This window comes from Astatotilapia calliptera, chromosome 14 (assembly GCF_900246225.1).
Source record: "Astatotilapia calliptera chromosome 14, fAstCal1.2, whole genome shotgun sequence".
Classification (NCBI taxonomy): domain Eukaryota; kingdom Metazoa; phylum Chordata; class Actinopteri; order Cichliformes; family Cichlidae; genus Astatotilapia; species Astatotilapia calliptera.
Genome location: NC_039315.1, coordinates 38,223,873 through 38,238,300, shown reverse-complemented (window position 1 = coordinate 38,238,300; position 14,428 = coordinate 38,223,873).

Here is a 14,428-nt window from a genome sequence, read left to right as displayed (position 1 = left end):
AGGTCAGTTAAACTTCTTGAATACTGATCTGGTCAGTTAAGGATCAGAGGCAGTTGTTAAACAATATCAGCTGGTGGAGGCCACTAACATTTTTTTCACCCCTCATCTTCCTGAATGTTTTTTTCATTAGTTTTGCATGTGGCCTAGGTCAAGGTCACTACTGGTGGCATGAGGCCACACCTGGACCCTATAGAGGTTGCACAGGTAGTCCAACTCCCCCAGGATGGCACATCAATATGTAATATTGCCAGCTGTGTCACTGTCTCCCAGCACAGTCTAAGGAAAGATGTCCCATAAGAACCCAAAAGCAGGAAGGATCCTTAATCCAATGGTGCAAATGTCTCTGGCTAAACAATCAGAAACAGACTTCACAAGGGTGGTCTAAGAGCCTGGCATCCTCTAGTTGGCCCTGTGCTCACTGCCTGGCACCATTGAGCATTTGCCACAGCATACCAGAATTTGTAGGTCCACCACTGGTGCTCTGTGCATTTCACAGATAAGAGCAGGTTCACCTTGAACACATGTGAGAAACATGAAAGGACTTTGTTAAGCTGTTGAGAATGTTATACTGCCTGTGACATCATTTAACATGACTGGTTTAGTGGTGGGGCAGTGATGGTCTAGGAAGGCATATCCATGGAGGAACAAAAACCTTTACAGGCTAGTGTACTAAATTTAGTGCCTAAGAATTTTGACTCTTTATTTTAAAATGAAAAAGAACCCCAAAACACTAATAGGTAAAGACCATAACTGCAGAACTTGGACTGATAAATACTTTTAAACTGCCTGAAAAGGCAAAAAGTTTTATTTACTACTTAAGTCTCTTGGAGTTAAACTTTGAATGAATATGTCAATGGACCGTCGTTGGTAGCACAGATAACACTGCTCGGGCCCATGGCCCATCACTATTACTTCTTTTAACCTTGCTGACTAAAGTGGCTGTTCTATTATTTAGCCTTTTAAACCATGTTTTATTGTAGGATTGTTTGTTTTTAACCAACATTATCATTGTGTTATTATCTAACTTCTTTACTATTGTCTAATCACTTATTCCATCATTTCTGCTAGAGAATGTAATATACTGTGGAGCGTAGATAGTGTCCTTGCTGAGCGAGCTTTTTCTATTCACAGTAAAATACTCAGAATTGTATACTTTACTACTATTGAACTTAATAGGGTTATTTGTAAACAACCCCTCAATTTTATACAAGCTGCTAAATGTAGACTTAAAAATATGTAACACTTGAGAATAAACATTGCTGTTTTTTGTTGCATCTCATCTTGAAAAGTAGATGTGGCAGGAGCTTGTATTGTGGTTTTGTTAAGAATTCAGTCTGGGCTACATTGGTAATGAATAGTTGAAGGGCAGCAGGCTGCAAACACATTCGCACAGTCAAGTGATAAAGAATAGCAAGTAGCTTTGTGTTTACATGGGGACATTCAGAGGGTTTCTTTAGCTGACTTGGGGGTTAGGGGTCGATGGAGCAAGGTGAGAGCAGAAAGATGCAGCTGGGTGAAATAGAGAGAGCAGGGCAGGCCTTTGTTGTCCTTTTCTATTCTTCTCCTGTCCTCTCACCAGTGGGCTGATTTGTTATTGATTAGCACACAGGACTCCAACTCCATCTCCAAGGCTAAGGCTCAAGGATGGACCTCAACAAACAAGTATACGAACATTTTTATCAAGCATGTGTGATCACACAAAAAAAACCTCAATATCATTTTCGTCATCTTTTTAAAAATATGTACCAGACTGAGTACAGACTGAGTGCCAGAATGTCAATGAACAGTCGTGTGCCTGTGTCATTTCAGCTCTATACTTTTGAACTCGGGCTTTGAATTTGTAGTGAATTTATTGTGAAAATATATATATAAATGTATAAATGTCTTTTAATCTAGACAAATGTCAAGAAATTCTCATCTCAAGTATTGATGGATCATAAAATATAAAGCATACTACTTTCAGATACAGACTCAAGGGCAAAAAAGAGATTTTTTTTTATTTTTTTACAATCTTCTAAATGTAGTTTACTAAGTATAGAAGAACAAAAAGAACAAATTGCTATGTGTGGAAATGCTGTAAAATATTGCTCTAATCTCTGTAGATATTTTTTTGCCATTTGCTGAGACAGCAAACAGTTCAAAATGTCTCAAAGCTGTCTGAAGTCAGAACAAGAAAGAAAAACAGAATCCGCAGAAATGTTGAAATTGATGCAGTTGCACATTTTGTGGTGTTTGTGTAAATACACAACAGTGGCATAACCGGTATAAAAAAAAAATCATAAAAGGTTTTATGTTGGCTGCTACCACCTTGGATTGTTAACTAAGTTGCTCTGACTTTCTGAGTGGGAAATCCGAGTTCAGGGTACATTTAAGAACATACTTTTTTGACCTAGTATTTCTGTTTTTTTGGACTTTCAAGCTCTGTTTAGTATTAAATATATTCTATTTGATTCTTAGTTTGCTTATTGTTTAGATTTTTACCTTTTTCTTATTCCCTCAGTCTTTTCAGTTTGTGTGTTTAGTTAAAATGTGCTTATTGTAATCCCAGTGTTCCACCTTTTCCTTCTGTGTAATTTTTTGTTTAGTTTAGTTGTGTCTCAATTCCCCCGTTTCTCACTTTTTTGGTGCCATTTGTGTCGTGTCTTACTGTAGTTTGCCACAGCTGTCTCCACTTCAGTCATGATCTTATTTGTATAGGTAGTTTAAGTTTGCCTGAGTTCCTATGTGCCCAAGCCTCATCTGACCTGCAGCAACAGCACAGCGCCCAAACCTAATCTCAGTTGTTGAAACCAATCAACCAAGCCTCATCGTAGCTGGCTGGCCTGACAGAAATCATGTTGCCTGGAGCCCAGGCTAGCTCCCCTCAACTCACTATGCCAGTCCCCATGCTGAAGATGAGGGTCACCTAGTAATCAACTTCAGTTGAAAGCAGGCTCCAGCCTGCTCTGCGTCAGTTGATGTCTGGCATCAGTCAAGGGTTCCCATCGCATCAGAATTAAAGCTTGATCCTCCCCCACTGCCTGAGTCAGAGCCACCTAAGCATGAACCAGTAGGTCAGTCACCAGAGGAACTCGATCTCCTTCACTGGAGGCCACCTGCAATACCACCTAATACAGAACCTTGCAGCACACCAAGGTAGAAGAAATTGATGAGGACCTTTACTTAGGAACAGGCACAGAAATGCATATGCATTGCACATATTCAAACCACTCCAAAGCAGACCCAGAAACCCACCTAAGATTTCAACCTATCAAGCTAAAAATGATGGTCAGCAGTATCCAAAGCAGAGGTAAGGTCCAAAACTGAACAGTCTCTTGCATCATTTCATTCCCCATCATTTTCACTTGACACTCTAACAAGAAGTGTTTCAGTTGAATAAGCTTTAGGAAAGCAAGCCTGAAATGAGTCAGCAATACTGTATTTGCCCAAGACAGTTGTAAGATGCCTAGCCAGAATCTTTTCTAACATCTTAGCAATAAATGGTAATTTTGAGATTGCTCTGTAACTCCGTAGCTTAGGGTTTTTCCTTCCTACCTAGTTACAGTGTTTGAGATGAGAGAGATAGCCTTTATTTGTCAGTTGCAGGTCTTTTGGGGCGATCGTGGCTCAAGAGTTGGGCGTTTGTCTTGTAATCGGAAGGTTGCCGGTTCGAGCCCCGGCTCCGACAGTCTCGGTCGTTGTGTCCTTGGGCAAGACACTTCACCCGTTGCCTACTGGTGGTGGTCAGAGGGCCCGGTGGCGCCAGTGTCCGGCAGCCTCCCCTCTGTCAGTGCGCCCCAGGGTGGCTGTGGCTACAATGTAGCTGCCATCACCAGTGTGTGAATGGGTGGATGATTGCGTATAGTGTAAAGCGCTTTGGGGTCCTTAGGACCAAGTAAAGCGCTATACAAATACAGACCATTTACCATTTTGCCCACAACTGAGATGACAGACCCTGCCGAACGTACATACAATACACAAACATCACATTGGGGAGACAGGTCAGGCTAGGTAGCGAGGAAAAAAAACAAAAACAACGAAATGTGTAACACAGAAGGATAATACAGGAATGCACAGATATCAACACACCATAGCACAATAAACACAGACAGCAACATGGGAAAGAGTTCCAGTGTGTACATCTGATCTGGGACCGCTGCAATCTTTCGACTGCGCCTCCAGCTGACCCGATGTCCACATCATGGGGGAGGTAAGCGTTGGAGGTGGCGTTGGATCCAGGGTAGGGTAGGGAGCCGACCCATGCTTATCAGTATCAGTATATGTATGTGTGTGCATGTCCATAGTTCAGCTGAGACAGTGTCCTTCGCCCTGCCAGGCTAAGTAAACAGTCTTCCAGCCGACCCAGGTGGCCTTGCATGGAATGGGAAGGAACAGACTAAACAGTCGTTATCAGGGAGTTTTTGTTCGGCTCCAGCCTTGAGCCCACAGCTGGCGCCGAAGGGGTAGCCGGATTATGATGGTAATTTTTCTTTTGCGACAACTCATAAGAATTTCAAAGCTGTTCTTTAACACTCCAACACTGGTCTCTCAATCTCCTGTTGGAGAACCGCAAGCTTCCCGATGATGGTATCAAACTTGCTGGTGTTTTCATTCTTTTGCCCAAACAGCCGATTCTGAGAACTCACAACTGCAGTCAGCTGTTCTGCAATGCAATCCAACTTTCGCTCAAGGGTGTTATTTTGAGCAGGCCTCTCCTTGATGTATCCCAATATACGTTCAGAGGTGTTATTCTGAGTATTTACGGCAGCTGTAAGTGTCTCCAAGGTCTTAACCATTCTGCTTTCGAGCCCGTTCTGAGAAGTCGCGCCTCGTCCCATCGTTTCAGCCGAAAACGTCAGAGCACTTATGCAAATATGTGATGTCTTGATGAATCGAGCAGATATTTGAAGTTTACACAGCACCATTCTCGCATGAAAATATCTTAAAAGTTTATTTGTGACCCAGACAGAGTAATATTTCAAACTCCGCCACTGCCTCGTTTGAGTTTTGGACGAAATGGATTCTGGAATATTGCAATTCATCATTTCGAGCTGATTGGAGAAAAGAACAACCAATCAGATTTTTTTGCATCCAAGTCTGTGATTGGCTGGTTTGTGGCACAAATATAACGGTGTAGAGAGAGAGTTGAGCGCGCACGGGCAGAAATGTTGAGAGCGAGTGCAAATGCAAAAACTGAGCGAGAGGAGCTGCTATTGCGTGTGTGTGTGTGGATAATAGCAAACACGGAAATACGTTTTTTGCACGCAGCAATGAATTTTGTTTACTCAAATTCAGCTTTTCTTCGCTCAAAATAAATTTCTCCTCAAAATACAACACTTGCACCTGCAAACTTTTTTTTACGTGTGCTCAAATTTTTTCTATGTGCACTCAGAATAGTGGCACAAAAATAACACCATACATGCACACATATACAAATACTCAGCACTCACCCAACATAGGGATAGACATACATGGACACTGTACACACAATCACACTCCCCAAACAAACTCTATACCCCAGGTCCAGGTACCCTCGCCCCTGGAGGGGGAAACGGCACCTAGACCCAGGAGATGTTACCCTTTCCCCCGGGGTGGAGGCAAGCAGACTGCCCCAGGCTCCGCAGCAGCTTCTTGAACATCCTCTACCTGCTGCAGATTTAAGGCTTTAAGATGTCATCAGTGGCAGCCTTAGAAACACGACTCACCGCATCTGCAGTCACACATGCAGCAAACAAACGTTAATGAACCTATTTTTAAAACATGAGTTTATAATGTTATTGTCAGCAGCAGCATTTAATTATAAAGAGTAGGGGAGGTGTCTGAAATATAAACATAGGTGGAAAATGTTAGGTGTGGCTGTGTGCAGGCAGGAATAGGACCCAAGGTGCAGACTCCGGAGACAGATGTGAACTCAAAACAACTTTAATGTTAAACTCAAATATAACATAACTGGAAAAATCAAAATAAACTTACACCAGTAGGAATGACAGACCACACAGCTAGGAAACCGGTAGATCGCGACACAGACACAGAGAAACACAGGGCTTAAATACACAGAGGGAGCAATCAGGGAATGGGTAACAGGAGGGAAACACAGCTGGGGCAAATCAGAACTGACGAGACCAAAGAAGCATAAACTGAACACACTGAGAAAAGACAGAGACCTTCAAAGTAAAACAGGAAACACATAACACAGACTGAACAAAGACACAGACTCACATGCAGGCACTACAAAGGGAACAGAGACGTGGGAACAGGGCAGACACAAACACTGACTGAACACGGGGATATAGGAACTTAAGATACACATAGACGCGAACTAGACAAGGGGATGCAGGTGATAGGGGAGACAGAGCAACTAAAGACGACAGAGACATAAGCCATAAGACGGAACTCAAAGAAACCAAAAACTAGGAAGTATAAATAATATCAAATAATATCAAAAACTCAAAAACATCCTAACAGAAAAGGCCTGAATCCTTCCACCTGTACATATTATATTTAATATGCTTGTTTAATAATTTGCTACAAAGAGATCTGTGTGTTTGAGATCTTTTTAGATGACAGTAAAATGTGTAACTGCTGAACTTTGTAACTGCTGTGAAATCTCTGGAAAGCTGCCATAGCAAAAAGCTTTTTTTTTTTTAAAAATCTCCCATAATAAGTTAAAGTTAAGCCACAGAGTTTACCTGGAACATACACGTGCACATAGCAGGACCAACTGACAGGTGGAGGACACCAGGAGTAAACTTCAGTCTGATTCAACTTTTTTGTTTTTCAGAACGGAGCCCACCCTCATGGAGGCAATGCAGTGGTCTCAATCAAATTAATTAGCATGACTTCTTTTTGTAAATGTAGTCAGTTTATATGTCAGTATTATCACAGCATTGCTCTGTGGCTTCAAATTGTTTTAAACATGATCACTTACACAAAGTAATGTTTTTGCTGTATTTAGATGCTTTTTTTTCCCCCCACATACTTCCTCTGGTAATTTATCTTCAAAGCTAGGACGGCAGCCAGGGAGGAAATCTATAAAAGAGGGCAGACAAAAAGGAGGAAAAACAAATCCTTCCTCAATGTCATATAATAATATATATTTTTTGTGTTTGTCAGACATGTAAGATTCATGGTAAAATTGGTTGGTGGAATTTTGACTGCCATCTGGCACATTTTTTATACCTTTTAAAAACATTCAGTTGTTTCACAGCTTTTCCTGAATACCAGAAACATCTGGCACCCCTCCCAAGACGTTTTGACCTCCAAAAAAAAAAAAAAAAAAAAAAAAAGGTTTTACCCAGATTTTGCCATGGTTTCCGCGAGGCAGACCGAATGGTGAATGAGTGGAGGAGTCAGGTGCGGACAGTGACGAGGAGACGGAATTACTTTAACGAAAAACAAGCCCTTATTTAGGGCTGATAAGAGAGCATACAAAAATTTAACAAACTGGTTGAGACCAGACTAAGAAAACTATGTATAAACTATGACAAGACTAGAGAGACTGTGAAAGCTATGAACGGTGAAAATACTTTAAAACATGACGGGCCGCTATGAAGTCTAAAACTAGACATGGGGAGGGGAACACAGATGACACCACACTGAACACAGGAAGACGGAGGGCTTAAATACACACACATATGAGGTGATCAGGGGAAGTGGAGACACATGAGGAAAACAGCTGACTGGAATGAAAATAACGACGCCATAGTGGAAGTGAAAACTAAGTACATAGAACATGGAAACAAGACTTCCAAAATAAACAGGAAACAGTAAGAGACACAGACATGACATAAATTTAACAAGTACCACAGACACATAAAGCATGATGGGTAGAAATAAAGCAGGGAGACTTAGAACAGGGGAGAAGACGCAAAAAGATCTGCAAAGCAAAGGACTAACACAGCAATCTAGGCATCGTAGCACTTAATAAGGTAAACTAAACTCAAACTAGAACACGAATAGAAAACAAAATACAATGAAACTGAAACACTGGGTCACATGACCCAGTACCGTGACAGATTTCTTAAACCCTGTATGCTGGGTTTAAAACTAAAAAAAAAAAGACAACGACAAACCCTGTGGCTCACAACTAACCTGATATTGAGTCTAATGCTCCCTTTTCCTTCTGGCTCCTACATAGTCATCCACCTGCATGTGCACATGGCATGAGAAGAGACACCACAACACAGTGTTAACACTGTTTAGTTCACTCACAATTTGTATTTCACAATTAGAAAAAGAAAGATCCAGTGTTGAAAAAACTGAGTGACTGAGACTGGTGCTGTTGCAGTCAATCAACTGTGATGTGAACATCATTATTCCAGATGTTCTGCAGATCACAAAACATTAGAAAAACACAGCTGCCTGTATTTACCTTATTTTAGTGAGGCAGTACACAAAGATGAGACAGGTCCTGAATAAGATCAATGCCAGTAAGCTGCAGGCTACAACACAGATGTATAATATTAATAAATATGATTTGTCTGACAGAACCTGGTGACATGTATATATCTCATTGCCCATTCAGATCAACATCAGGATTCTCCTGGATTATTTAACTGCTTTTAATATTATTTAACAAGATTTTATGTGTAGCGACATTCAACTCCACTCCTTGATAAAAGCATCAATTTATGGTCTTTATCATGCAACACGAAGTGCCCATTCCCATATGGAAAAGATATATAAATAAAAATTATAATGTTTGTATCTGTCTTGTGTGAAACTTGTATGAAAAGCATACAAGAGTGAAAACAGATATAAGATCCCTTGAAAAATTATATAAATGAAACTTGTATGTTTTAGATACTTACTACAACAATATATGAAAGTAATGAGAAAGTGGCCACTTTCATGAGTAAATCATATAAGCCTTATATGATTCACTATATGAAGCAAGCCAAATCTTATGCAAGTCTTTTATAAGTTTTTTCTATTTCTTTTCCATATGGGTTTACTTGGTTTGCTGTTATATAAATAAAAGTGAATAAAATATCTTTCATTGTGTTTTTGCATGCACATTCTGTGTTTCTTGCATTCCCTGAGAGTGTTGGTTATGCACATGCAGTTTGTGTTTATGAACTGAAATATAATTTTCAGTCAGCACCTCACTTAAAATGTTTTTAACAAGTACCTAAGTTGTTTGTATAGTGAGATAAAAAAAAGATAGGATACCACCTGCAGTGATATTCTACATGAATGTAGACTTGCATTAGCCACACATGAACAGATTGTGAACAGAAGTCCTTTCTCTAGTCCTCACACTTGCTTTGCTGTAATAACATTTTTTGTTGCTCTGAGATATAAATACACACTCATGCACACATTCACACACAAATATTTGTGTCTACAGGGCCTTTCTTAGCTGTGGCATGACAGAAGAGACAAGCACTTTGTCTCTTCTCCTTCATCTCTCTTTCCATCTCCTGTCTGCTAAGTCTCCTCCACCTATTCATTTCCTTCATCAGGTGCCCATCTCTCACTATGTCCGCCTCACCATCAGCCCGCTCTGTCATTCTCCCCTCCCTCTATCTCTGCTTCTCTCTTCTTTTTCTTTGTACCGAGCAGTCGGCACTGACAGCTCTGGCAGAGACAAAGTGCTGATGTTGGACTTAAAAGTGACCGCCCCTGTCCTGCAGCCACACAGTTGGAGAGCCAGAAATCTATCACCCCATGGCATTCCCAGAGCAGCATGAAGAGAAAGGGGAAGATGGGTGAGGGAGGTGGTGTGTGAGCAAGAGGGCAGATGGAAGGAGAGTAATTGGAAGACCAACAACAGCACATTCTGCAAATCAAGAAGCATTTCATTGCACGGTGTCAATAGGAAGTGACTACATTATTTGGAAAAGAACTGAGAAGTGGCCAGCATACAGATGGACCATTAATTAACATTGATAGGATGTCAAATTGGTGTTTTTATTTATGTATATATGAGGCACACTGTTTAAAAAGACCTTTTGATCAATCAGAAATGTAAAGTGCAATAAATTGTGACAAATGTGAAGATTTGAAGGAAAATTGTGTGATGACTAATCGTCACCTCAGAATTAAACAACATAGTATATTTATATTTATGATCCAATTCATTTTGGCTCTGGTGATAAAAAAAAGCAATCTCTTTTTCTTGTGAACAGTATGTTACGTTCCAACTCTTAAAAAATTAAGTATTAAGTATTAAAGCTCAGTGTCATTTAAAAATAAATGCTGCAGGAATTTTTGGTGACCATTGTCCTACATTTAAGTCAGTTATTTGACTCATAATAAAGGTAATGAAACACAGTGGAGTGATCCTTGGTGAAAAGGGACATGATATAAAAGAAAAAATAAGATGTGATGCCTGACCATAACTGTTTATTTATGATTTGTTGTACTGATAATGTTTTAGCATTACAGGGTTGATCAGAGCACTGAGGATGATAAATGTGTAGTGGCTGTGATAAGTGGTGGCAAACCCACAATACACTTAAGACTATACTATGATGTTTTTCATTTCTTTTTCTTTTTATGTTTGTGTTATTGGTTTGCTGTTCTACTCCGTGAATCTCTGCCTTATAGGGGTGGAGCGGTTTGTGTGTCCCCTGGGATACCAGGGTCTATGCTGGGACTTTTGCCCCCTGGTAGGGTCTCTCATGGCAAATGCTTTTTGCAAGTCCAAAAACCACATGTGGACTTAGAGAAGGCATTCGACTGCATTTTACACTCAATGTCATTTACCCTTACCTGAATACTGTATATTGTATATTGTATAGCTTTCTTGTTAATTTGTATTGTATTTATTTAAATTTTTACTTTTTAATTATTTTATTTGCATTTTTTAATCACTCTCTTATATTTAAATGTTCATTGCTATTTCATCTAGGGTTTGAGAGTAACGAAATTTCTATTCTCTGTATGTCCTGTACATGTGGCAGAATTGACAAATAAAGTTGACTTTGACTTTGACTTTGATCCGTCAGAATATTCTGTGGGAGTTGCTCCAGGAGTATGAAATGTCTGGCCTGTTGCTACAAGCCAGTCAGTCCTTAAACAACCATCGAAAGACTTTGGTCCACATTGCCGGCAATAAGTCTGACCCATTCTCAGTAGGTGTTGGACTCCGCCAGGGCTGCCCTTTGTCACCAATTCTGTTCATACTTTTTATTGGCCAAATTTTTAGGCGTAGTCAAGTTAAAGAAGGCTTCCAGTTTGGTTTTTTGGTGGTCTCAGAATCTTGTCTGTGCTATTTGCAGATGATGTGGCTCTGTTGGCTTCATCAGGTGGTGGCCTCCAGCTTGCATGTGAGCAGTTTGCAGCTGAGTGTGAAGCAGCGGGAATGAGAATCAGCACCTCCAAATCTGATGCAATGGTATTTAGCCAGAAAAGGCTGGAGTGCCCACTCTGGTTCATTGATGAGTTTTCGCCACAAGTGGAGGAATTGAACTATCTCGGGGTCTTATTCAAGAGTGAGGGGAGCAGGAGATCAACAGATGGATTGGGGCTGCGGCTGCAGTAATGTGGACACTTTGACGGTCTGTTGTGGTGTAGAAAGACATAAAATCCAAGCATTTGATTTGCCAGTCGTTCTACATTCCTACCCTCACCTATGGTCAAGAGCACTGGGTGATGACTGAAAGAACGAGATTGTGGATAACTAAGTTTCTTACTGAAGCATGATTGTGAATTCCATCAGCATATCTGCAGGAAAAATAAGTGAATGCATGTGATGGACAAAAAGAAAAAAAAGGAGGCTCTGAGGACGAGATGCTATACTTTTTGGAGACCTTTATTTCCTTACGTCATCTCTCTGACTGGATTATTTCATACTAGAAGTGAGGTAAAGTGAAGCCCAAATACTCAATTCAATTTTATTTATACAGCACCAAATCACGACAACAGTCGCCTCAAGGCACTTTATATTATAAGGTAGATCCTACAATGATACACACAGAGAAAAACCCAGCAATCATATGACCTCCTATGAGTGAGCACTTTGGCAACAGTGGGAAAGAAGAACTCCCCTTTAACAGGAAGAAACCTCCAGCAGAACCAGGCTCAGGGAGGGGCGGGGCCATCTGCTGCGACTGGTTGGGGTGAGAGAAGGAAAACAGGATGAAAAGACATGCTTGTGGAAGCAAGAGGTCTATTAACACATAGTGAGTGAGAAAGGTGAGTGAAGAAGAAATACTCAATGCATCATGGGAATCCCCCAGCAGCCTATACCTTTTGCAGCATAACTAATGGAGGATTCAAGGTCACCTGATCTAGCCCTAACTATATGCTTTAGCAAAAAGGAAAGTTTTAAGCCTAATCTCAAAAGTAGAGATAGTGTCTGTCTCTCAAATCCAAACTGGAAGCTGGTTCCATAGAAGAGGGGCCTGAAAACTGAAGGCTCTGCCTCCCATTCTACTTTTAAATGATCTAGGATCAACATGTAAGTCTGCAGTGCGAGAGCGAAGTGCTCTAATAGGGTGATATGGTACTATGAGCTCTTTAAGATAAGATGGGGCCTGATTATTTAAGACCTTGTATGTGAGGAGCAGAATTTTGAATTCAATTCTGGATTTAACAGGAAGCCAATGAAGGGAAGCCAATACAGGAGAAATCTTTCTAGTCCCTGTCAGTACTCTTGCTGCACTATTCTGGATTAACTAAACGCTTTTCAGGCAATTTTTAGGAAATTCTAAATAAGGAATTACAGTAGTCCAGCATAGCAGTAATAAATACATTAACTAATTTTTCAGCCTCAGTCTGAGACAGAATATTTCTAATTAAAGATATTGCACAAATGGAAAAAAGCACATATTTGTTTAATTTGAATCAGAATCAGAAAGACTTTTTTTTATCCCCAAGGGGCAATTAAGATACAACAGAGCAGCATGACGTTGAAGATAAGGACAGGGCATAAACAGGCTATAAGTGTGAGATAATAAATGCACACAGAATATACAGTATACACACAGTTTTAAAATTACACAGTTTTAAAATTAAAGTGACTGAATAGGTGAATAAATGACTTTAAGTGACTAAAAGTGAATAAAGTGTCGGCAGTATAAAAAGAGTGTAGAGTAGTTGAAGTTTCTGGTGTGGGAAATGGTCTTATCGGCTGGAGTTAAAAGGGAGAGTGGCTTCGGGGACAAAGGTGGCTCTCCTCCTCTCAGTCCTGCAGGAAATGCAGCGGAGGCGGCGCCCAGAGAGGAGCCATTGGAATGCAGGGTGAAGAATATGAGAGGGGTCATTGATGATTTTGGCTGCCTGTCTAAGAGCCTGTAGACTGAAAACCTGTGCCAGAGTTCTGACAGGCAGGGCAATGATTTTAGAGCATACTGATGCAGTGTGCTGCAGTATGTTCCTGTTCTGAAGGCTGAGGGAGTGAAACCAGCAGGTGATGAAGGTCATGATGCTTTCCAGGAAAGCAGAGTAAAAAGTCATCATGATGGGTGTGTTGACTCCAAAGGAGTTGAGTTTCCTAAGGAGGTATAGCCGTTGGTGGCACCTCTTGAGAATCTCCTCTGTGTTGGCAGAGAATTTGAGGAGGTTGTCAAAAATGGTTCCCAGGTATTTGTACTCCTCAACTACCTCCACTGGCTTCCCATGGATGGTGGTGGTGACTAAAGCAGCCAGATCCCTGTGCCTACTGGAGAAGGTCACCACCATCTCTTTGGTTTTGCTCATGTTCAGTTTAAGTTTGGAGCTGTCACACCACTCTACAAACACCTAAAGAGAGGGCCCGTGGTGTTGTGAGGGGCCTGACAGCATTGACGGGAGAACTATGTCGTCAGCATATTTAACCAGGTGACAGTTGGGCTGTGTGGATCTGCAGTCATCGGTGTAGAGGATGAAGAGCAGGGGGGAGAGCACACAGCCCTGGGGGGAGCCAGTGGAGGTGGAACGGAGAGAAGAAAGAGAGTTGTTGACCCGAACTTTCTGAGTCCTGTTGGTCAAAAAGTCCAATATCCACAGGATTAGCTGATCATCCAGGTGAAATCGGGAGGAAAGTTTAGTGGCCAGGATATGAGGCTGCAGAGTGTTGAACGCTGATGAGAAACCAGCAAACAGAAGTCTGGCGGAGCAGTCAGGGAGCTCCAGATGTTTGTGGATGGAGTCCAAGATGAAGATTTTTGCATCATCGATGCCTCTGCATGCACGGTAAGCAAACTGGAGTGGGTCCATCAGGGGATCAGTTGCTCTTATGATGTGCTGATTTAGGATCTTCTCCATGGCCTTCATCACCAGGGAGGTGAGGGCCACAGGACGAAGATCATTCAGAGACGTTGGGTTGTTTCTTCTGGGGATGGGGATGACTGTGGAGTGTTTCCACAGCTGCGGGACGGTGTGACTGTTGACTGAGTGTTGAAATAGAGTCCGGAACTTCCTAGTTGCCCTGCACAGTGCTTCAGAACTCGACTGCTGATGTTGTCAGGGCCGGGGAGCTCCTCTCCCTGGTCCTCCTGAGGGCTCTCACCACGTCCTCAGT